This window comes from Lissotriton helveticus, chromosome 4_1, assembly GCF_964261635.1.
Source record: "Lissotriton helveticus chromosome 4_1, aLisHel1.1, whole genome shotgun sequence".
Classification (NCBI taxonomy): Eukaryota; Metazoa; Chordata; class Amphibia; order Caudata; family Salamandridae; genus Lissotriton; species Lissotriton helveticus.
In genome coordinates, this window is record NC_136063.1 from 1,972,807,336 (window position 1) to 1,972,831,374 (window position 24,039).

Sequence of the window (24,039 nt, forward strand, 5' to 3'; positions counted from 1 at the left end):
CATGCTAAAGGACAGCTAGCCACATTCGGTTCCTTTCTCAGGACTAACCTCGTGCTCTTTAGTGATCCGTTATCTATGAGAGACCTATCAATGCATTTTCTATCAGAGACAATTAAGTGTAACAGAAAGCCTGTTTTTTTTTGGCCACACTGCTAGAATTTAAGAAGTGTCACATATCATTCATCAGTTGTACCAACCGGCCTGATTGCGTAGTTATAGTCAATACTGAAAACTGAATCTTGGGTGTGTGCAGATACTGTAGTGCAGAAACGACGCCCTTCTCCAAAATGTTTAATAATATGATTCTAGAGAAAGCGCTACGGAGAAACATGACTTAACAAAATAATGCAACACTTAAGGTCTGTAGATTTATTATGCTTTTCTGAAGGAATATAGAGCAGAGTCATGACGTTAAAACAGAAATGAGTGGAGGTGGGGCAGAGAGGAAGCAATCCGGAGATGATTTATCGATTCTTTCTTTCTTGGCAATGTTAGCTACATGACACTCAAATACATCTTTTTATGTGGATTCATTATTAAAGTGCTCCTAATACCTTGAGAGAGTCACACTTTGCTTTATCCTTGAAACACATGTATATAACATTGGCTCGTAACAGAGCAACGTGTTTAAAAGTAGACTACAAGAAGCGAAAATTTTAAACTCAAATGGATTTTCTTTTTCTTGAGGATGGAACTTCGAATTGGAAAGTTAACGATACATTTAACATGTTGCCTTTTATTAAATAAATATTCTTACAGTATCTATACATGGTATTAAATAAGTCATAATTTTCAAATGATTCAATGCAAACTGAGCGTGAGCGTAGGTTGCACTGACTGGTACCCTTCCTCTTTGCTTACATGCTGTCTCAGTGAGTGCAACTCTCACAGCTGGCAGACGTTTATTAAAAAGGATCACAAGCTTTAATCCCAGCAAGGCCGACTCAAATTTCCATCATTTTGGGATCGATTAATTGAGCACCAATAAGGAGTTATAGTAACATGTATGCATGTATATTTGAATGTAAGTGCCATTTTTATAGTGCAAAACTAAACCAGTGCTGTAAATGGTTAAGGGCAAATATCCAGACAATAAATGATTGAAGCGGAAGCTGACTTCTGGGAGTGGCAGCGGACTGTTATATGTGTTATGTGCATCTCTTAGGATTTGCAGATGTGCTAACGAACATACCACCAATCAGTGACGTTTCAATTCACTTACAACATCCTGTCTCATTGAGAACGATCAATTCCTGGGTCTTTTCACAAATCATCCTCCGCGGCCCCAAGACATGCATGCATATGCTTCTTAGGGAGGTAGAAAGCAGTGCATGCCACATGCCCCCAATACCTTCATGGTATGTTATGTTACAAGTATTTATATACCAAACTATCACCCATGAGGATATCCTAGCACTTAAAAGGAGTAGGGACCATGACCAAGGGTGCGTTAGTCAAAAAGCCATGCTTTCAGCTTCTTGCGGAATTCAGGAACAGAGGAGGAGGCTCTGAAGAAGGGTGGGAGGCTGTACCAAATGTTTGGAGTGGTGTATGACAAGGCTTGACCTCTTTATTTGCTCCTGTGAATGATTGGGGTGTGTGCTAGTTGTAAGGCTGGTTGTTGAAGGAGATCTGATTGCTCAGGTAATCCAGTCTTGCTTTGTGTAGAGCTTTGAAAGTGTAGGATGAGGAGCTTCAACTGGTGCATATGTGCCAGTTGAGTTCTCTAAGGTATGATGTAATGTGAGCCCCGTGAGAGAGGTTGAGGACGAGTCTGCCTGCCGCGCTCTGTATGGGCTCTAGTCTTCTGGTGAGTTGCTCGGTAATTCTGGTGTACAGGGTATTCCTGTAGTACAGTTTGCAATTGATGATGGCTTGGGTGAAGCTATTCCTGATGTTGCTAGGGACCCATATAACGTTCTTCTTTGGCAACTTTTGAGTGTAAACGTATGTGGCTGTGATGGCGTTGACCTGCTTGGACATTCCTACTTCATCACCTATGATTATGCAGAGGTTCCAGGCATGGAGTCCTGTGGGTGGGTTTGGGTCCGAGGTTGTCCAGTCACAAGGTGGAATTCTAGGGTGAGAGTTTTTCCAAAGATCACCACTTCTGTTTTGTAGGTGTAAGGCTTGAGACAGACATTCTTAATTTAGATGGCAACATTGGTAATGCAGGCAGTGGACCTGTTTTTGGTCTTGGAGTTGTTGGATTTGGTCCTCTGCAGGGTCACCATTAAACATTTTGCCTTCAACCGTCCTACATTTGCTGAATGTGATTTTGTTGGCCTCAAGACGCTATGCACTTTACCACAGCTAACCAATGCTACAGTGCTTGTGCTCACTCCCTAAAATTTGGTAAAACAGGCTTATACCTGGCTGTCATTTTTAACTTACTTATAAGTTCTAGTTAATTGGCATTCCCTATAACCAGGACCTGTTAATTAAAGGCTACTCGTGGGCCTGTTATACTAAAGAGACAGTGGTTCTCGTAGACACAATAAATAATAATAGAATGAGAAGTGCACAATGGCAATACATTTGAAAAGGAAGGGATAATGCAAGAGGGAAAAGAAACCTCTACACAATTAAATACATTCAATGTTTATATTTGCAACAAAAAAAGACATTGATATATAAATATATATCATTTTAAAGACTTTTTAACAATTATAAATGTGTGCAGTGCATCCCCAAGGTAATCATGGAACCAGTGATCAATAATGTGCAGTGATTTAGTAAAAAACGGTTTCCATATGTACAAACAAGGACCAAATGATACAGAACAGCGAGGATGTCTGATAACACCAGCTATATGCCGTCTTTTTGTACTCGTGGGCCTGCAGCAAACATCGTGCCACCCACTTACATTGCCACTTAAACATGTCCCAGGTCTGCCGTTGCAGCCTGAATACAGTTTTAAACTATGAATGCGACTTGGCAAAATAAACCTCTTTCCAACCCTTAAACTCACCTGCTACTACATATGTTACTCCTAAGATAGGCCCTAGACAGCCCATAGGGCAGGGTGAATTGCAAATAAAAGATTGGTCCTGTAGTTTTAAGTTTTACATGTCCTAGTAGTGAACAACTCCTAAATTAGTTTCTCACTACTGTAAGGCCTACCTATCCCATGGGATAACATAGGATCACCTTGTAACTTTTGATTAGAAACAGGTAAAGATGTCATTGTTGGTGTCTAGGAAATTATATTTTAAAATTCTCTATAACGATAATGCCAAATTTTAAGTTACAATTTTGAAAATTACACTTTTAGAAAGTTGACATTTTCCTGCCCTAGCTATTTTGCAGGGTGTGGTTGGCACTTGAACTTTGTTTATTCCTTCAAGACAGCCACACAATAGAGAGATTAGGTGTTTCTGGATGGCACATCATTGGCAGAGTGGTTCTGGGCCCAGCCACACTTGCAAATCAATAGACTAGTTCCCTACCTTCATACAAAGTACTTAACACCAGTGCATTGTTCAGGTAGCCAGGCTGGATCCAGAGCAGGGGAGGTAGGCAATTCCAAGCACTTCAAAGGGAATTTCTAGAACATTCTCCTACTTCAAGGAAGACATCCGGTATCAAAATAGGTTTCTCAGACCCTCTCTTCAGTTAACTTTCTGGACCTGCGGAAGGAATGTCATAGGACTGCCTGCTGCTGTGGCCTGCTGTCTACTTGAGAAGACTGTTATGCTGCACTTGGAAGGACTTCTCTGCTGCCTTAAGCCTGCCATTAACCATCACAGACCTGCCATACTGCTTGAGTCATGCTCCGCCTCTTGACCAAATGACTACAAGAGTGATTCCAAGGGCTAGTCAGGTAACCTGCTGATCAGAGCCTCAGGGACAGTAAAGGCTCCAATGATCTTGAATCTGCACCTGGATTGAGCTTGAAGGAGTCCTAACATTCCAAGTGGTGCATCTTCAGGCATGGACAATGCTAAAGTGGTGCTAAAAGGTCCCCCGATAGCCAAAATCCAAAACGTAGAACTCAGACAACTTTTGCCTAAAAAGTGCCCCGAAAATTGATAGGAGAACTGGACCAACCTGCTTGTCTATCCGCTCAAGTTGCATTGCAGATTAGCCTCTCTTCGCGGTAGCTCCTGCTACATTCTACACCGCAGAAGCAAATCCCGTTCAGTAGTCATTTTCAGAAGGGGTATTCTGCCCTTGTGGATCCCTCTTCGGCCACAGCCTCCAGCCTCATCCAGCTGGATATTTTCGACTTCCAAAGAAGAGACGGAGTTCCACCATTGAAGCCTTCACCATGACTTTATCCAGCAGCTCCCCAATGACAATGCCACCTTCTCGGTCACCGCCTGCAGCCTTGCCCTGCTGAACGTCTACATTCTCAGATGTTTTGTTAAAAATTTCATCTAAGTCCGAAGGTGGGTACAGACCGGGCACAATCTACTACTCTTGTATCCAACTCATGCTCCATTGTGGTTGCCCATATTTTTCTACTTTGACCTATGGTTGGCACTTTGATCTATCAGGAACAAGTTTAAAATTTAAAATATCAGAAATCCGATTTTACTGTTTGAATTTCTGTCATTTCTGTGTCCATAATTCATTAAAATGTACTCTATGTTTCTAAATTGGGTGGGATTTTTCTGTTTGTGTGCTGCATAAATACTTTGCACATTGCCTCTAAGTTAAGGCTGACTGCATTTGTGCCTTGCTACCAAAAGGTTAATGTAGTGACTTGTGTGGATCACCCTGACAGGAAATGTGACTGTGACTTAAGTGGGGTAAACAACACACTCAACCAACAGCCTAATCTCTCACAGAGGTTTTGTCAGGGTGGAATAGTGTGAGTTGCGAAAGGATGGTGATGTTGCAGTTTTGGATGGCATTAGCTAAGGGTATGTATTTGTTGAATAGAGTGGGCTTGGGGGATGAGCCTCGAGTCACTTTGAGGATGAGTTTATGGGCTTCATAGATGTATGCTGTGAGGGTGTCCATTTGAGTTTGTTCCATCAGGAAAGAGCTGATCCAGTGGAGAGCAGGTCTTTCATGGCAGATCTTGTGCAGGCATCTGATTAGTGTGGAGTGTGAGACAGTGTCGAAGGCTGTTGAGAGGTCCATGAGTCTGAAGGCCATGGTTTGTCCTCTGTCCAGGATCATGTGGACATCATCTATGGTGGCGATGAGTGCTGTTTCTGTACTGTAGTTATGTCTGTATCCAAACTGAGTCACATTTTAGGACATGGTGTTTTACAAGGTCATTGGTGAGGCGTCTGTTGATGAGTGTCTCAAAAACCTTAGCACTGTATGGTAGGAGGGATATTAGTTTGCAATAGTTGAGCCTGTCGGTGTTCGCTTAGGGTTTCTTGCGAGGAGCGTGCATGTTTTCAGGTTTCCAGGAAGGTGTCTGATTTGATGACACATTGAGGACCCGGGTGAGGACTTTGATAATGGGGATCAGTTCCTTGTTGGAGCTGTGTTATGGGCATGGTTCTGGCAGGGCTCCAGAGTGGATGGACTTCATGATGTTGGCAGTTACAATTTGAAGAATGAGTCACATGGTCAGAGTCTTTTCTATGTCTGAGGCAAGGAGACCAAGGGGTCCATCTGAGGATTGAAGTTGCTGTTTATGGATTTTGTCACAGAAATAGTGTTGTATAATGTTGCAGAGGCATTGGTATGCTGAAATGTTGTTGGAGATGGTTTCAGGAGTGGTGAACATTTTGATGATGATGAAGACTTTTCTTGTTGTTGGCAGTACCAGTATTGATGCCATCTGTGAGTGCTGTGCACTTTGTTTTCAGGATGTGTTGGTGGTAGCACCTGAGGGTGGCTTTAAATATCACTTTCTCTGCAGGTTTTGGCTTGCTAACCACTTGTGTTTTAGTTGCTCACAGAGCCGCTTTACTAGCCTGAGGTCTTCTGTGTAGCTTCTTGCTTGTGTTTATGTTTTTGTCCTTTTGCCATTTTAGAAGGGAGGCAGTGATAAGGCACATGTTCTGATCCAGCTGTTGAAGTTCTTTATATCTCCTGTCAGGTTGCCTGTGGGTTAGGGCTATTGTACAGAGAGAGCAGAAGCCCAGTCTATCTCTGGGATGTTTATCCAAGAGCATCAGTCAAGTTCAGAAGTGATGGGTCTCCTGCAGCTTGGAATGGGACTGCAGAAACTGATGAGGGTATGATCAGTCCATGTAAAGGGTGAAGGTTGGTCCACCTTGATGTTTATGATGGTGGATAAAATCAGGTCCAGGATGTGTCCAGGTGTTTGGGTGGGTTCGGTAACATGCTGGGGGGGCTGAGGTTGCTGAGATTTTCTAGGAGGTTGATGGAGTTTGGGCCAGTGTTGTCTGAGAGTTTAAATCTCCAAAGAGGATGAAGGTGCTGGAGTCGATGACGAGGGGTACGAGAACATTCTTGGCATTGCTGTCAGAGTTGTCTGAAAATGAATTTGAAGCTGGCTGGGATTTCAAGACTCAAGGTCAGATGCTCCATGTAGCCATGATGTCCATGGTGTTTATGCACCCTATAATGTCTGTGAAAATAATGTTGACTCCACCTCTGGCTTTGTGCTGGTGGTTTTGTCTGATGATATTGGATAACACAGGGATAACCTTGGTGATATTCGGAGCACAGCCTGGGTTTAGTCAGAATTCTAAGAGAAAGAGCAGGCCCAATGTGATTGTGCTCTGGGGCCCAAATCTCTGTGGTTAGCTCGCTGAGTGAGTGTGCATTAAGAAGTATGCATGATAGGCCATAGGTCAGTGTCTGTTTGGTGTGCATGCGGGTAGGCGAGGAGTTGGGTGCTGTTGGTGCTCGAGTGGTGTATGTTGGTGGTAAGAGCATGACGGAGAGCCGCCAGGACATGCAAGTAAAGGCTCCATCTGTTATGCGGTGAGGCACAGAATCACAGATAGGGTTTAGTAGGCAGTGAGGGGCAGGTAAGGAGTGGCGGGGGGAGGAGGGAGTGAAAGAGCCAGAATAATGTCAAGAAGAAGAGGGTCAACAGTGGCAACAAACTGTGTCAAGACAGAATTAACTAGCAGGACAGTCAGACAATGGCAAATAATTGGCAAAACAACAGTGGCAGAGAAAAACAAAGTCAAAACTGTCAAAATATGCATTGACCCAGTCAAACAAAATGCAAAATGGACAAAAGCAGCAGTGGATAAAACAAGAAGCAGCATGAACAAACAAAGGTAGGGCGAGCAGAAACAGCAGTGCCACAGACAAACAGAGGGAGAAGACAAAGACAATTCTGAGTAAGAGAGAGTGTGAAAGCAAGAGAGAGAGTGATAGGTACAGGAGAGGAACAAGGTGGGCAGGAGACGGGCCCAAAATGGCCTTGCTTGTATGGAGATGCAAGCACAGGTAATTTTAGAGTAGGACAGTCACCTTCTTAATCTGCCTGGAGAGGCCTATGCCCAACAGGCAATAGTGCCCCACAGGATGCAATATTGACCAGTAAGGGCTCCACACACAACAGGAAGCAGGAAGTATGGAACCCAATACCAAAACAAAGGCTTATTGGCACCTGTCATCCAGGAGGCAAAATAGCCTATATAACAACCCACGCCTAACATCCAAAATGCACCCCATATGTGGAAAACTACCATGCTGGGCCCATCATACCAAGAACACAATATGGCTCCTTCGTCCACAACAAGGGCCTAACAGGACCCCTGCCATCAGAGGCAATATGGCTCTGTCCACCTTACAAAAATGGTCTACTAATGCCCCTAGTTTAGAAGGCAATATGGCTCCCGCAAGAAGGTTATGCTTCCCATCCTATCATCACAAATCTGCCCTGCCAGGACATCAAGACCAGTAGGCAGTATGCCTTACCACCTTACAACAATGGACAGCTTGAAACCAAAGCACGGCAGGTTCCCATTATCTTGAAACACTTTGGCCTACAGAGGCAGCACTCCCAACAGAGAATATGGCTTCAAGAAGAAAAGGGAGCAACTGATGAGACATGTTAACCTCACCCTTGCAATATCAGTTTTGTAGCAGCCAAGTAAATAAGCCACTCCAGTCCTGCAATACTGACCTCACTAGACACCAAACCCAGCAGGCAATATTTTCCCCAACTAGCATCCGGGAATTTGAGCCATCAGGAATTGTGGCGCCTGGCAGGAACATGAGCCCCAGCCGGTGAGAATATCCTGATTGTCTTCCCACCTATGCAGTAATGGCCTATCATACTCCAACATGCCGCACAACCATAAACGAAAGCCCAGCAAGTAACATGGGCTTCCCTCAAGTCCTACTACACTGGCCTGCTGGGAAACCGAGCCTGTGAGGAAATATGTTCCCATACACTGTTCACAAATGTGTCCTGCTATAATCTGCTGCCTGGCAGGAATCATGCTCTCTTCTTGTTCTGCAACACTGCTCTGAAAGATCTACTGCCCAATAAGCAGCATGACTCCCAACCAGTCAGGGCTAAATTTGTTAAAATATAAGCCACATATTTCCTCTGCTATGCTGAAAAATGATAGTAAAAACACAACTACTAACCATCACACTCATACCAGTGTGATCATTTTAACTATTCCAGTTCCCCAAAGCTATACGAATGGCTTGTGCGCCAGGTAATAGTCGTGTTTAATGTATATTGAATTAATAATTGACTGTAGTTGTGGTCATCACTAAAGTAGCCAGACAGTGCCACCTTTTGGCAGATTCTCAAAAGCACTGGTGTTAACAATTAAGTACCAGTTCCGAGCACCGGAAACCACCTGCTCAAATCAAGCACTGCAACTAGCCAGCAATATTTGTCTGCCAGGGCAAATAGTGCGTAGCCCCACAGGGTATATGGTTCCCAAGAAGGTGAAAGAGTGCATGACACACAAATCAGCCTACCAGAAACCAAAGCGCAGCAGGCAAAATGTCTCTGCCAGCCTCCAAAACTGGCCTGACCGTCCTTATTGTGGCCGGCAGTATGGTCAGTTAGAGAGGATGACAATCACATACTGCATTCTCTCATACCTTGAACATCAAACTATTGATCCCCAAGTCCTCAAACCCTTAAGAAAGGAAGGTGCTCAGGGAGTGCAGTGGCACAACAAAGCTTGCAGGGACCGAAGGTTTCACAGTTCTTTAGGCTACAATAGGAATAATAATGGGCCAGAGGCTGCGGCGCAAGCATTGAGACTTTACCCTTGTGGGGAAGGTCATGTCCTTCATTGCGGGGTAGAAATATAAGAATCACTCCTTTTGAGCTCAGAGGGAACTTTGACCCACCTTCCTAGACGTCCATGCAAAAGCTTAGCAAAAGCTAAGTGCTGTGGACAACAATAGCCCACATAATACTGGTAGAAGAGGGTTGGCGTTCTGAATCTCATCTCTCCCTAGGCCTCTGATCATCTGTTTAGGCACTGCTGACACTTCTCCGCTCTAATGGCAGATGTCAGTGGATTTTCGTTTCAAATGAAGAAAACAAGTGTTTGTTTAGGGGATGTGCAACAGCAAAAGTCATTTGAAAAGGAAAACTGGAAAACCTATGCATGTCGTACCTCTGTCAGTGTTATTATTAAAAAACGCCTGGTACTTCAACCATGGCTGCAGATGATGAGGCAAACCTCAGGTAGGGGCCTATCGTTTTTCTAAGCAGTGACACGGATAAATCCCATTAAAGGCAGTCATTTCTAGTCGGAATCAGGAGGTGGACGTGTTCAGTTGTAAAGCAAGTGATTTAATTTGTTTTACTAACCATAGAGGTAGTGATGTGCCAAAACCTTGGATGCCCCTCTCAAGGTGGTTCGCTGACAGAAACACGAATAGTTTTACCATGCGTGCCTCTACCACGCAGCCCAACCACGAATGCATCTTAATCACGCATTCCTACCACGCATCCCTTTACCACAAATGTTCATTGTATCAGCATGGATGGTACAGAGGTATGTGTGGCTAAGGCTGCCACTTTTCATAGGACAAAGCCCACCTGGTGTACTTCCACCCAGAGGCCAATAGTGAAAGCATACTGCTTAGCATGGCCTAAAAGCTGAGTGGATTGGTTCAATTCCTAAATTTCCAAATCACCAAACTGTGATGCTGGTAAAGTTAATGTACATCCCCTTACCCTGATTCCCTTGTCCGTCAAATTGGTACTGCAGAAAAGTGATTACGTTTACAGTTAAGGCACTAAGGACATATATGTTACTACATCATTTAGCAACACATGGGCAATCCAGAATTGTTTTCAGGAGAAGCAGATGTGAAGATGAGTGCTGCTTCAAAGACATTTGTAGTACTTATTTTTCTACAAACGACCATGTAAGTCAAAATGTTTCATGCCGGGGTGGGGCGTGACCAGCCATCATGGCCGCGAGGATGTGATCTTGCTTGGCTTCCACATCCGTGTCCAATCTACTGCTGCCATCCAGAACCATAGCCCATAAAAACAAAGGGCTGACAACAGAAAGACAGGTGGAAGGCACGGGCAACATTTTGAAGATCCTAAAATGCCCCGGGAGAGCGCTAGCCCTGAAGGTGTGGCTGTGGCGGGGAGTGGTTACGGTGGTTGGGGCGCGGCCTTTGGTCCCGGAGCGGTTCCCGGTGCTGTGGCCTCCTCTCTAGCACCGAGACAATGATGGAGTGAATTGCTGGTTGGAGCGGTGGTTGCTCGGCCTCTCTGTCGATTTATGCAATCCATCTACCGCCAACGTTAAAATGGCGGACAACCTGGTGTAACGGCCCTGCAAGAGAGCTCTGGGCAGAGGAATCCACCATTGCAGATGCTTATGAGATGCGGGCGGCTTCTTATCCGCACCATGAAGTGACCGGCTGCGGGGTCCCTGAAGGCAGAGACTACACGCACTGTATCAGGAGGTGAGAGCAAGCGCTGTTACCCTGAAGTCCCAGGGGGGGCTCCATTTAGCTTCCAAAAGACTCTTTCCTCCTGGGTGGCAGAGCCCTGCCCTACGAGGATCCCCAAACACTAGAGCAGCAGTCTGTGACACTACAAGGAGAGGAGAAGCACTGGGACAGGGCCCGCCTGACCTTGGTGCCCGACCATAAGATTGCAGCATGATCCCCTTTCATCCCAAGCACGCAAGATGACCGGGGGGCATACAATCTACAGTGGTCACCTGTGGGACACCTGCCAAAGGCCCTGAGGTGGGCGCACATGACAGGCAAGACACCCTGCCCTGCCGGGCCTCTTGAGACCCGCAAATTTGCATCCCCAAGACCGAGTGATCAGAAGAACACATGGACACCTCAATGCCGGGTTTAGAGCTGTGATTTGCCCATATGCCTTCCAAAAAAATCACAAACCAACAAGGTCTCCAGCTACTTTGAACCTACTAGCACCTGAGGACAAGAGCTGGGGCATATCCAACAGAAGCATACTATGGCGCTATCCCGTGAGGAGCATCATGCCACGCTCAGAGATTTTAAAAGAGAACTATGCGAGGACCTCAAAACCGATATCAACGCATCTCTTGAGGCCTTCAAGTCTGACATGGTCCCTAAAATATGTGAGCTACACCCCGACGTGGACTCAGTGGGGACACGCACCCTTGATCTGGAAGCGAAGTTTCAAACCCTTGAAGACCGGATCCAACCTCTTGAAGAAAGCCCCGAAGCATTCACAGCGCAACTGAACTCCACCATGCTCCATTGTGAAGACCTGGAGAATCGCTCTAGGTGGGAAAGCATCAGAGTGCGCGGCCTGGAAGAAGGATGAGAGGGGTCGGACCTGGAGCGGTTCACAGTGGGTCTCCTTACCAGCATCATGGGATCTGATGACCCGCCAATCCTGCTGGAGCGCGTCCACAGAGTGGGCCCTGCTCAACAGGGGAAACGACAACGACCTCGACACATCCTGGCTAAGTTTATTTCCTTTAAGACAAAGGAATTGGTGCTCCGCAGGGCCAGGGGGCAAGAATCTTTTGAATATCAGGGCCGCTCATGTGCGCTGTACCAGGACATATCCCAGGCCACATTGATGAAATGACAACAGTTCCGCCTCATTACAACCACGCTCCGAGAAAAGAAAATCAAATACAGATGGAAATACCCATTTGGGCTAGCCTTCACTTTCAACAATCAGCTCCACCACTTTGCCGAAGTTGAGGGGGCTACTGCCCTGCTGAGCCTGGCCAGTGCATCGTTGGGGGAGCCTGAGGGGTGAACAAGATGCAAGGAAGCCACGGAAGAGTGGAAGCGAATTCCGACATCTAGCAAAAAGACCCCCTGACCGATATGACTCGTGCTGGTATGCAGGTCCGCTGAAATATCTTCTCATCAGGAGGGGTCTGGCCCCTAATCTTCATTAATAAATTACTTTCGTTGAGGCTATTATCAAACCTGCAAGATGGCATAATGGCAACCCTTTGGACCCACTACGGATTATGGGAAGACACAACATGGGTCATCTAGAGCATCCATCGGTGTACCAGATGCGGGAATGGTCCTGCCCCTAAGGACATCCGACGACGCAGACCCTAGGGACAGCAATGACTTTAATTCATGATTGTTGTTTCTGTTTTTTTCTTCTTAGATGCGCTACCTGGAGTTAACAACAGGGGGTTTTGGGGGGAGTGAGGGGGGATGGGGGGAGCTGCCATTAGTGGGACCCTTTCCTACAGGGGGGATAGGGGTTAAGCTATTATCATGGAATGTTAGGGGACGCAACTCCCCTAACAAGAGACACAAGTTCTGGAAATACATCAGTGATCCGGGGCCATTGGTAGTGGCGCTTCAAGAATCACACATAAAACGAATGGAAGAAAGCAGACTCAAGCAAATACGCTATCCTCAGATTTACCAAACCACCAGCACTAAAAAACAAAATGGGGTTGCTCCTATATTCCACTCTTCCGCCCATTTCATACATGAGGCTACACAGAAAGATAAGGAGGGCAGATACGTTATGGTTAGGTGAACTTTGAGTCTATGCACCCATTTCATTTCATAAGTCTTTATTCGGAGCAAAAAACAATGTCCATAAAAGCACACATATAATAAATGAAATTCCAATTACAATTACAATACAATTACATTTACAATTGGACAGCCAATATTTAAAAATAAACATAATATACAGGCGAGGACAGAATAAATATTTAGAAGCTCATACTTTTCCAGACATTAATCGCTTTAAGTATGAAAGTAGCAGTAAAAAAACAAACATCAGGATGATGCAAGTTAAAAAGCAATATCATAGAATCATGTACTGTCCTGACACCAAACTTGACAAAAATAGGTTTTAAAAAAGCTTTGCGGAAGTTCCCATACAATTGACACAGCAAAAGAAAGTGCATAGTGCTTTGTGCTGAGATATTGTCACACGGGCAGGGACCAGTAGGGTGCTTGTTCAGGGAAGGGAAAGCAACCAGATTATGCACAATCCCCATCCTTAATCTTGTGAGAACAAACTGGTGGGAAACTCGGGTCACTTGGGTCCAATATGGTTGATAGCCCACTGTTTCATTCATACTACTGTAAAACACACAGGTAGATAAGTTACCTTCGTTACAAGTCCGCCTCTCTAATTTACAATTCAAAAAGATGTTCTTCATTTCGGACTTAGATATGTCTGAGGCCCCATATCTGTCAATATTTATATTAAGGCCATAGATCTCCTGAAAACTGTTGATAATATATTTAATCCATGAGATCTTTAAATGGTTATCAACTGTGAGACAATCGTTAATGATGGCTCTATTTAAGGATGTCTCTTCTTTCAGCCAAATTGAACGCCACAACAGTAGTGGTCTCAAGAGAATCAAATCGTTTAAATATTGAATTCCGAATTCTCTATGGACTAGGTCATTAGAGGCAGATTTGGGCAGACACAAAAGTCTTTTCAAAAAGACATTCTTCTCCACCTGTAGGCTCCCAGCCGGGGCAAAACCCCAAACCCCCGCCCCGTAGAGGGCAGTGGAGAGACATCTTGACTGAAAGATCTTGAGCATGTCTCGTATTCGTTTGTCCCCTAATTTGGTGGCAAAAGTAAACACCCCATTGGCACTCCTCACCATCTTAGCCCTAACATTCTTATGCTCACTGGCCCAGCTGCAATTCTTGGAGAATGTGATGCCAAGATAGCAGAAATTGTCAACTTGTTGGACCCTATGTCGGTCTATATAATAAGAGTGGGGCTTACTCTGCCCCCGCCCACACTCCATGGTATAGGTTTTAGTTTAGTTAATCACTAGTTTTCTACCTTTGATAAACTGTGAAAACCCATCCATCAAGCGTGAAGGCCTATCGGGGCCCTAGAAAATAGCACGGCATCGTCCGCATACCGGGACGTTGATATCGTTAACTCTTGGGGCGTCTGCCACTACTGTCAGTAGAACAGTATCCACTTTATTGATGAAAAGGGTAAAGAGCAAGGGGGCAAGAACACACCCCTGCCTTATACCCCACCTGTTCTTAAATTTGGTGGTACACTCCCCTCTAGAACCAAATCGTACGCTAGTACGTAGTTTGACATAGAGTCGGGCCAGAAAGAAGACAATGCCCTCAGGGGCCCCCATTTCAATCAGTTTGGCCCAAAGAATTGCATGGTCCACCATGTCAAAGGCACTACTCAAATCTGCAAAGCAGAGATAAATAGAGCCCTTCTTTGCCTGCGTGTATTTCCCGATCAGCAATTCGAGATTTAAACATTGCTCGATCGTCCCACGCCTTTTTCTGAACCCATACTGGCAATTTGCCAGGATACCATTGGTTTCTGTCCATTCTTCCAGCCTAACCAAAAGCACCTGGCTCATTATTTTCACAGAGGAGTCTAACAGGGAAATGTGACGGTAGTTATTCACATCCCCCCGATCCCCTTTCTTGAATATGGGTATAATGATTGATTCCTCCCATGTTGGGGGTATCCCATGACAAACAGCTGCATTAAGAATGTTTGCCAAGATTGGTCCCCATACCTCAGGGACTATCTTATAAACATCAATGGGCACCCCATCAGGACCCTGAGCCTTTCCCCCTTTGCTAGCGCCAATGCTATCTAAAACCTGGGTGATGGTAATGTCCAAAGGGAAAATGGGCCAACAGTCCTGTCAGTTACCCAAGGCTTTGTCCGAATCAAAAATGGTGGAAAAATGAGAAATCCATGTTTCCATATTGACCTTAGATGTTAATTCTGGTACCTTCTCATCTTTAAGAAACGGACAATTAACAGTGGCCCAAAATAATGTACAGTTTTTCGTTTCTGCGGCCTGTGTCAATTTATCCCAGGCCTCATGCTGTAACTCCGTCTTCCTTCGCTTTACTATAGTCTTATAATTTAATCTAAGCTGGGACATCTGACTCCTAACTCTAGGTCTGGCTGCCAGTGCCTCTTTAAGCTCTTTTAGCGCAATTGTGCATGCGTGGTCAAACCATCCCCTTCCTTGGTCGGTCTTACACTCAGCTGATTTGGTAAACTTTTTGTCAATAATGGAATTAATTCTAATAAAATGTTGAGTTAAATCGACAGTGACGTCATCATGCTGAAGGATCGCACTGATTTCTGATAAGCAGCTATTTATAATTGAATCAGATGTCATTTCAGCTTTATCCCCTTTCCATCTTAGCCTTGTACCATTAGGTCTATGAGGTTCGATGTTAACAAAAAAGCCCAAATCAGGTACAGGTTTTTCTTTCCAGGGAGTGGTCTCAATAATAACACAATTATGGTCGCTAAGCATGAAATCCACGACCCTAGGGGCCAAACTCCAGGGGATAAGGTTAGATGACATACATATAAAATCAATAACGGTATTTGCCCCCCTCCCTAAGAAAGTGGGAATACTCTCACCTAAATTGTTCTTCTCATTAGCCAATATTTCCATATCATGTGCCGCTAATAAATTATTCAGGGATTCCCCATACTTGTTATGAGGGAAATGGAGATCCGCGTCCCCAAAACGATTGGTGACCCCACACGTACTTTGGTTGGAGAGGGGACAAACAGCAGTATTAAAATCCCCCGCCAAAATAAATTCAAAAACAACATTCGAACTCTCTATAATGTCAACCAGGGCACTCTCTAAAGCATTAACCACCAGGTACCTGGAGCTGTCAAAAATTTTATTATAAAAGTTAATTAAAAGGATATTTCTTCCATCTTCCTGAGAGAGCCATCAAATCTGAGACTGGGCCCCCACTAATACATTTTTTTTAACGATTATGGGAATTTTAACAGAGATTAAAACCAAAAGCCCTCCCTTAGCTCTACCAGAAGTAGATGCCTCAGCAGGTAACTGGTAAGAAACAAAACCGTTGTAACCAGTAAAGTTTTTACACCAAGTTTCCTGGAAACAAATGATATCAAAAAGGTCAACAAACCTTGACCACCCGAGGCAATCGTCTTTGGACGCTAGACCCGCAACGTTCAAACTGGCAATAAAACAACTCGGGGGCCCAGTGGATAATTGAATAATTTCATCGGGGATAATACTGGTTGGGCTTAAACAATGATTGTCCAGTGTATCATTAGTATTGGGGAGGGTTGCACTTTGCCTATCTACTACAGGTAAACCTCCACTACACCCATCAGATTCACCCACAGAGCTATTTATCATGCGGCAATCATAGTGCACACTTACGTTGGCAGGGGGCCCTGTAGTATTTCCCTCTGTCTCTACTCCACAAAGTACCGTTTCTACTTCAGGCTGGGAGGGGGCCTGGTCAGGATCCAGTCAATCATTGGAGTCTAAGCCACTCAGAGATTGGTAGCGGTTAGATGTTACCACCTCAAAACCGCTAGACACACTAGGGGCACTACCTCTACCCCTCCCAAAACCGTTAGTAGGCTGAACAATTAAATGTCTATAGAAAAACCCCAAGGGTCTGAGTGAAATTCCCTGGTCATTCGGTGGGCGAGAAATGGCTCTGATCAAAGAAGTGGTGGCAAGGTGTGGGTTTTTGAAATTTACAATTACACAGTCACCACTAATATTTTTATGTGAATTCCCTATCCAATTGGTTCTGGTAGTGGATAGAATCTGATCAGACAAAGCTGCTGGAAAACCACACTCTCGGTTAAGCCAGGCCACAGTTGTATTCTTCAAGGATTCGTGTGTTTCCGGATTACTATGGGGCCCCGTCTCCCTAACTGGTGGGACATTGGTTAAGACTGCCACATATGGTGCACAGTCTGGGGGTAAGTCGGGCTGCGAATAACCATATCGCTTAGTCTTCTCTTTAATTAGCCCTGGCTTATCCACTTGAACTATATCAGTAGGAGTATTTAAACACACCGTGGGCACAGGATTGGATACGGCTACAGTAACTGGGCATGATCCCCCCTTGGGTATCTTTGGTGTCTCCGTTATAGATCCATGGGCCCTTTTAACTGCTTCTAGGCTAACCTTTGACCCTGTATGTGAACTCAAAAGGCCACCCAACCTCTTTACTTCCCCTGAAATAGAGTCAAGTGTGTCCATTAAAGGTTTAACAATTTTATCAAATTTGGCATCTATAATACTAATTAGGAGCGCTAACTGCTCGGGATCTAGGTGAATTTAAGAATTATTGATTACTGTTACTGGGTCACTAACAGCACAGTTGGGTAATGGGTCAGAGCTTTTTTTGTTATGGTTCCCCCCCCCCCCGTTTTGGAAGGGTTGTCCTATCAAAACTCCTCCCTGATATTAATACTCTCTGGGCTCCTGGAGCCGGTGAGCGTGATACTAATAGATCATGAGGAGCCTCAGGCGTGACCAGGTTGGGCTCTAGTTCTGTAAGAGTAGCCGTGGTTAGAAGCACAGGAAATTCCAGGTTACAACTAAAATCCACTAAAGAGGTAGACAAAGAAGCGGGTGACTTAGGTGAACTAGGTAATGGGTCAGAAGGGCTCCCCCGTCCCAATGATAGTCGGCGTTCTTTGATGATTTTGTCTACCACTTTTACAAGGTAATTGTCAAGGGTAGCTAAAGCAGGACGGGTGTTCCCATTATTACCTTTAGACATGATTAGCTCTCTCAAGATACTTACAACAAGCTAAAAAAGCATAAAATAATAATCCGAAAAGCCTTGATAAGGGATAATACAATATTCCCTAGAACTGGTAAAAGAAACGCAATCCTGGGGGCAGATGAACAGGAAAGCAAGTATAAAAACAATTACAGTCCCAATGCAAAAATGAATGAGTGATGGGCTCAGTTACCATTTCCAATACGACCTACTTCAAAAGTTCCAGAACCAAAGTCCGTTGCCCAGCCCAGCCTCGTCCAGTCACGGACGGCCACAGATGGCCCGCCCTTTGCCCGGGCTTAGCCCGGCGCTCCCGCGTGCACACGCGACGCGGGAAGTAACCCGGGGATTTATGCGCCTCCTGGCACGAAACGCTCTGTGCGGCTTCCGGGCCGCGGGTGCCTCAGGGTGTAGTAGTTCCAGCTCACCCCCTCTCAGCGGCCGTAGTGCAGATGGAAAGCTTACGGCGGCGGAGGGTGAGCGTGCAGACAGACAGAAGCAGAGCTGGGATAGCGCTAGCAATGCTGGTGGAAGGTGCGGGCCAATGCTCAAAATCCCCCGGGTGGTAGCGCTGGTCCGGTGAGTGCCCCGCTCTGCCGCAAGTAACCCGGGGATTTATGCGCCTCCTGGCGCGAAACGCTCTGTGCGGCTTGCGGGCCGCGGGTGCCTCTGGGTGTAGTAGTTCCAGCTCACCCCCTCTCAGCGGCTGTAGTGCAGATGGAGAGCTTACGGCGGCGGAGGGTGAGCGTGCGGACAGACAGAAGCAGCGCTGGGATAGCGCTAGCACTGCTGGTGGAAGGTGCAGGCCAATGTTCAAAATCCCCCGGGTGGTCGCGCTGGTCCGGTGAGTGCTTAAGCCTGCAGCGAATGAAGTTTCACTCACCCAGCTCGCAGCTCCAGCTCCTTACAAGAAAGCCACAATCAGTTCTGAAGTAAGGCACAAATCACAGCCCGTATCCTTCCATGCCCGTGTCTCTGGCTCGGTGCCTCGGTGCCTTCGCTGCTTCCGTAAAGCCAGCTCAGCATGTAGCAGTGTATTACAGAATGTGGTGATACAAACAAAAATAGTTCTTCCCCCTTCTGCAACTGCGTTTACAGTGTATCTCAGTGTGCAGCGGTACAGCGAGAGTGTTTCTTCCCCTTCTGCACATCTTCTTTGAAATGGAGCTCATCTGCCGCCACCAACACAGAGGTAAGACCCGGTTTAGAAGAGGTGCAGGCGTCTCAAAGCACCGAAATCGCTGACCTGCTGATCCGCCAGCCAGGAAATCGCCGCACACAAAAGCAATCCGCTACCGCTACTGCTACTGCTGAGTCTGCAGAGTTCCGGGCAGGCACACAAATCAAAAAATCCCTTAGGGCAAGCTCTTGCCGCCGTCTCGCTGTCTTGCTGACCTCCGCTGAAAAATGCCTGCGAGACCTCCCAAACACCGTCTGAAACTGCAGTGAAACTTCTTTTTCCCGGGAAGTGCCAATTATTCACGGAAGACCGGAATGGAGACTGCCAAACTGCAGGACATCACCAAAAGCCGCCGCACCAAAAACTACCAGGAAACTTTTGCCAAAAAGCCGAGAAGCCAAGAAGCACAGGTTGCTCACGTAATGCAGGAGCAGCTAAAACGCCAGCTACCTGCCGCCATCATCCTCGTGGGGGGGAGGAGCAAAGGCAAGGTGCTCAAGTGCTAACGTGGAGGTGTGGAACTCCACCGTAGCCTGAGTCTATGCACCCAATACTGGCCAGACAGACTTTCGTTCCTCCTTTTTTTATTCCTTAATGGGTTTTGCAGAGGGAGACCTGAGTATCATAGGGGATTTTAACCTTGCCTGGGATTTCCAGATAGATACATCACATGCTCATAGAGCCGGAGGGGGTATCTTTCCTACGCCACTTAAGCAAACCATTCACCAGTTAGGACTAGTGGACATCTGGTGCCATCTCAACCCGACAACAAAACATTTTACCTTCTTTTCTCGTGCCCACAAATCATATTCCTGCATTGTCCATATGTTCCTCAGCCAAGCGCTCACCCATGCCACTACAACCTCCCTCATTCTTCTCATTGCCATCTCCGACCATGCCCCTTTGACAGGCCTTTTGGTTTGGCCGGCCCTGTGCTCTAAACTTGTAAGATGGTATTTCCCGGAGTTCCTATGTAGGGATCGTCTACACCGAGAAGATCTGCGCAAGGCAATTAGAGACTTCTTCCTACTTAATGACCCAGCTGACACATCCCTAGCAAATAACTGGGACTCATTTAAGGCATATATAAGGGGTCAATGCATTTGTCTGGCCTCCTCCCTCAGGGAACTCCAAGCTAAAGAACCCCTTGAATGAGAGTGCGAGCTGGTAGCTGCGGAAAGACAGCACCAAACTACGCACTCAGCCCCATCCCTGAGAAAAGTGATGGCCCTTAAGGGTAAACTAAATGCAATTCATACGAATAGGGCAGAGATAACACTTTGGAGGCTACAGGCTAGAGGCTATGAAGGGAAGGACAAGGTGGGCACTTTATTGGCCAACCAACTGCGAGCCAGGCAGGAGAAAGAATACGTAAAACAAATCATAGATGACCATGGTACGATTCACACTGGGAAAATTGATAAAGCTCAGGTGTTTCATGATTTTTATGAAACACTTTACCGCCCTGATAGACTTCAGGAATCCGAGCAAACATTGTATGTAGCTCCATTTGCCCTACCCCAGGCTTCTGCCTCCGCTAATGATAGTCTTGGGGGAATTTTACATTGGTGGAGGTCCAGGCTGCAATTGACTCTTTGAAACCCCACAAAGCTTCAGGGCTTTACCACACAATTTTATCAACCTTCTCAGCCGACTTGGGTCCTCACCTCACTACACTGTTTAATGATATCGCAACCGGACAGGCAGTAACACCATCCATGGACAAAGCTTGGTCTCTATCATTCCAAAACCCGGGAAAGATCCTCAGAAATGCTCATCATATCGTCTTATCGCCCTCCTTAACCTAGACGCCAAACTATATTAAAAAATTCTAGCCACCTGACTCGAGAAATTTCACCAATCAGGATTTATAAAAGGGCGGCAGACACATGACAACCTAAGGCGCATCTTCCATCTAATAGATAAGTCCCAAAAGAGGAAGATCCTGGCCACACTCCTGTCGCTCGAGTCTTTTGATCGAGTTAATTGGACCTTCCTGTAGCTCTCTCTGGGCCGATTCGGCTTCTGTGATGCCTTCATCGGGATGATCCGAGCCAACTTTAGCATCCCTAGGTCCTGCGTAATGGTGAATTGAGTGGCCTTAAATGTTTTAACCTAACAAGTGGCACTAGACAAGGCTGACCCTTATCACCATTACTATTCGCTCTTAGCATCAAACCCCTCGCGGCCTGGATCCGTGCCAACCCCAAGATCACTGGTATGCGCTTTGGGACGGATGACCATAAGATCGCCTTGTTTGCAGATGATATCCTTCTACCGGTCACCAACCCAATCACTTCCCTCCCTACCAATAGTCAAGAACTGTTTGAGGCTGTTACTGGCTTCAAAGTCAATCTCTCCAAATCGTTCATCCTTAATATTACCCTTCCTTCGGCTACTCAACTACAGCTAGAGAAGACATCCCTTTTCAGTGGGCGTGTAAAGCTATCACTTACTTAGGGGTCCAAATCACTCCTTAACTTACAGACCTCTACAAAGCCAACTTTCCACCCCTTCTTAGATGCCTGAGAGCAGGCTGCAAAAAAATGGAGCACAGCCTACACTTCATGGATAGGTAGGATCAATGCAATTAAAATGAACGTATTGCCAATCACTGAGCGATTCCATTGTACTCAATTGATTCACTGGGTCCAACAACCTTAGATACGTCAAGCTGCCACAAGAGATTACCTTACAATAGATAAATGTGTCCAGGCAGGCACTACCGGCAAAGGATGTATTTCCTTTTTGTACACCCTCCTACTCACACTCTCACCACAACGTACTCAGCGTCACAGAGTGTTTTGGGGAGACATGCATCAGACACCACCCTCAGACAAGCAATGGGAATCCCTGTATAAAGATATAGTGACATTTATTAAATCCATGCATCTTAGGGAAGCCCACTACAAGACACTTTATGACTTTTACCTCCACCCTCACAAATTATACTCTATCTTCCCGGGTACCTCAGACCATTGCTGGTGAGGCTGTGGCCTACTGGGAGACTTCAAGCATATATAGTGGGACTGCCCAGTCATCCAAACCTTTTGGAAGGAGAATCCCAAATTAAGGGTATTGTAGGTTATCCAATTGGGGAGTCCATAGAACAGATACTGCTTGGTCTCTGTGACCGGCTACTCAAATACCAAACACATGCCGCGAAATTGGCTATAGCCGGGGCATGGAAGAAACCCGAGGCCCCCTCGCACACCCAATGGCATGCTCCGTTATGGAAGGCGTTGGCAATGGAACGACTAACTGACATCGCAGAGGAGTCAAGGAAGGGATTTGACTGTATCTGGGCCCCCCTGGTTAGCTACCTCTCAGAGGGTCTCCACCTATTTGCCTGCAGCCCTAGATTGAGGGCACTACACCTCTTCCTGATTTGAAGTACTTCTGACCCCCTTGGGAGACACCATCATTGATATGGCAGCCATAACGAGGATAGCGCCCTGCGCTGGTCGTGGGAGGCTCCGGTTGTGGTTCGCCGCCCGCACGGCCAACCGATCTGATTCCCCTGGGTATCACCATATTTGGATTTGGTTTTTCCTTTCTTTTTTGTCGGTTTAGCCGCCTCTTTTCTTTCTTTTTATCACCTGTGTTTCTCAGTGCAGTTACTTTTTGTTATATGTTCTGACTCAATTTTAGACAATGCCTGCAGAAGGCATCCAATGGTCCTGCATTGGATGCGCACAGCTGATTTCTCAAGTGTTTGCCCATATTGGAGCTAGGTAGAAGATGTGCAGCAGTAGCTCTTAGGGAGACTGGGTTTACTTCCAATTGTTCTGTTATGGCACGCCACTTAATGCGAACATTGTGGGGTAGGTCTACCCAGGTAATCAAAAACTGTGTCTTAGCTACCTATAGATTGGTACCTGAGCCCGTTACACTACTTGAAATGTATTGTGAGAGGTATTTTGATGCACTGTTTGTTATCTGTGACAAATATTATAATACAAAAATGTTGACAAAAAAAAATTTCAAGCCTTTCTGAGGCAGACCTCAATACATTTTCCAGTGCTAGCGGGCCTCCCTCAAGACCCTGAGCCATTAATTGACAGCAACAGAAAATCAAATATGTGCCTTTCAAGGAACTGTGCACCTAAAAGAAACAAATGAGGCACAAAAGACAAATAACTGTGCCACTCCATATTCAGTTACCAATATTGAGAGTCCATTTGTGCTCCGGATGAGTTGTTACCGCATAAAAATGTTAACCCTTCCAAAAAAATATTATTGGAAAATCGTATGTTGAAGACAATATTATATGTAACAGTGTGGCCATCATTGTGAGATTATTCACAATAAATATGCCTCTTGATGTAACTTTCCAGAGTGCTGTCCAATGCTGTTGTCCGAAAAATAATGCTGTATGTTCCAAGCAATCTATCAGGAGTAAGGCTTACTAGAGAAAGGGATGTGATTGCAACAATGGCTGATAAAGCATGCTGGGATGCTTATTGTCCCTGGAGCTGCTCATGCTGTCTTGGCTATTGATTATTAACAGTCTGTTTTTGTGTCACAGAGTTTACGGATCAGGAAGCGATTTTTGTACAGCACTCCACATAGCACACACTCCACATGCAAACTCCCAAGCTGCCACAGAATGCACAACCCACTTGGCGTGACTCAAAGCAATGATGGGGAAACTTGGCTAAAAAGCCTTGCAACTAACTAGTATATAACATATTTATTAACAATAATTGCCAAGCTGTGCCACCTGAAACATGGATCGAATCTGTGATTGAAAACATTTTCAGATCAGCTTTATGTGAGAAATCTTCATGATACCCATATATGTCAGAATGAATGAATGGCTAGATGAACTAAGGCATGGATGAGGTGAATTTATTGAGTGCACAGGACCTACCTCCATAAAGGCAACCTTACATGCCCACTATAAACTGAGCGAGAAAAGATGAGTTTGTTTTAAGATTTTTCCTAAATAGCTAATCCTGGGAGAT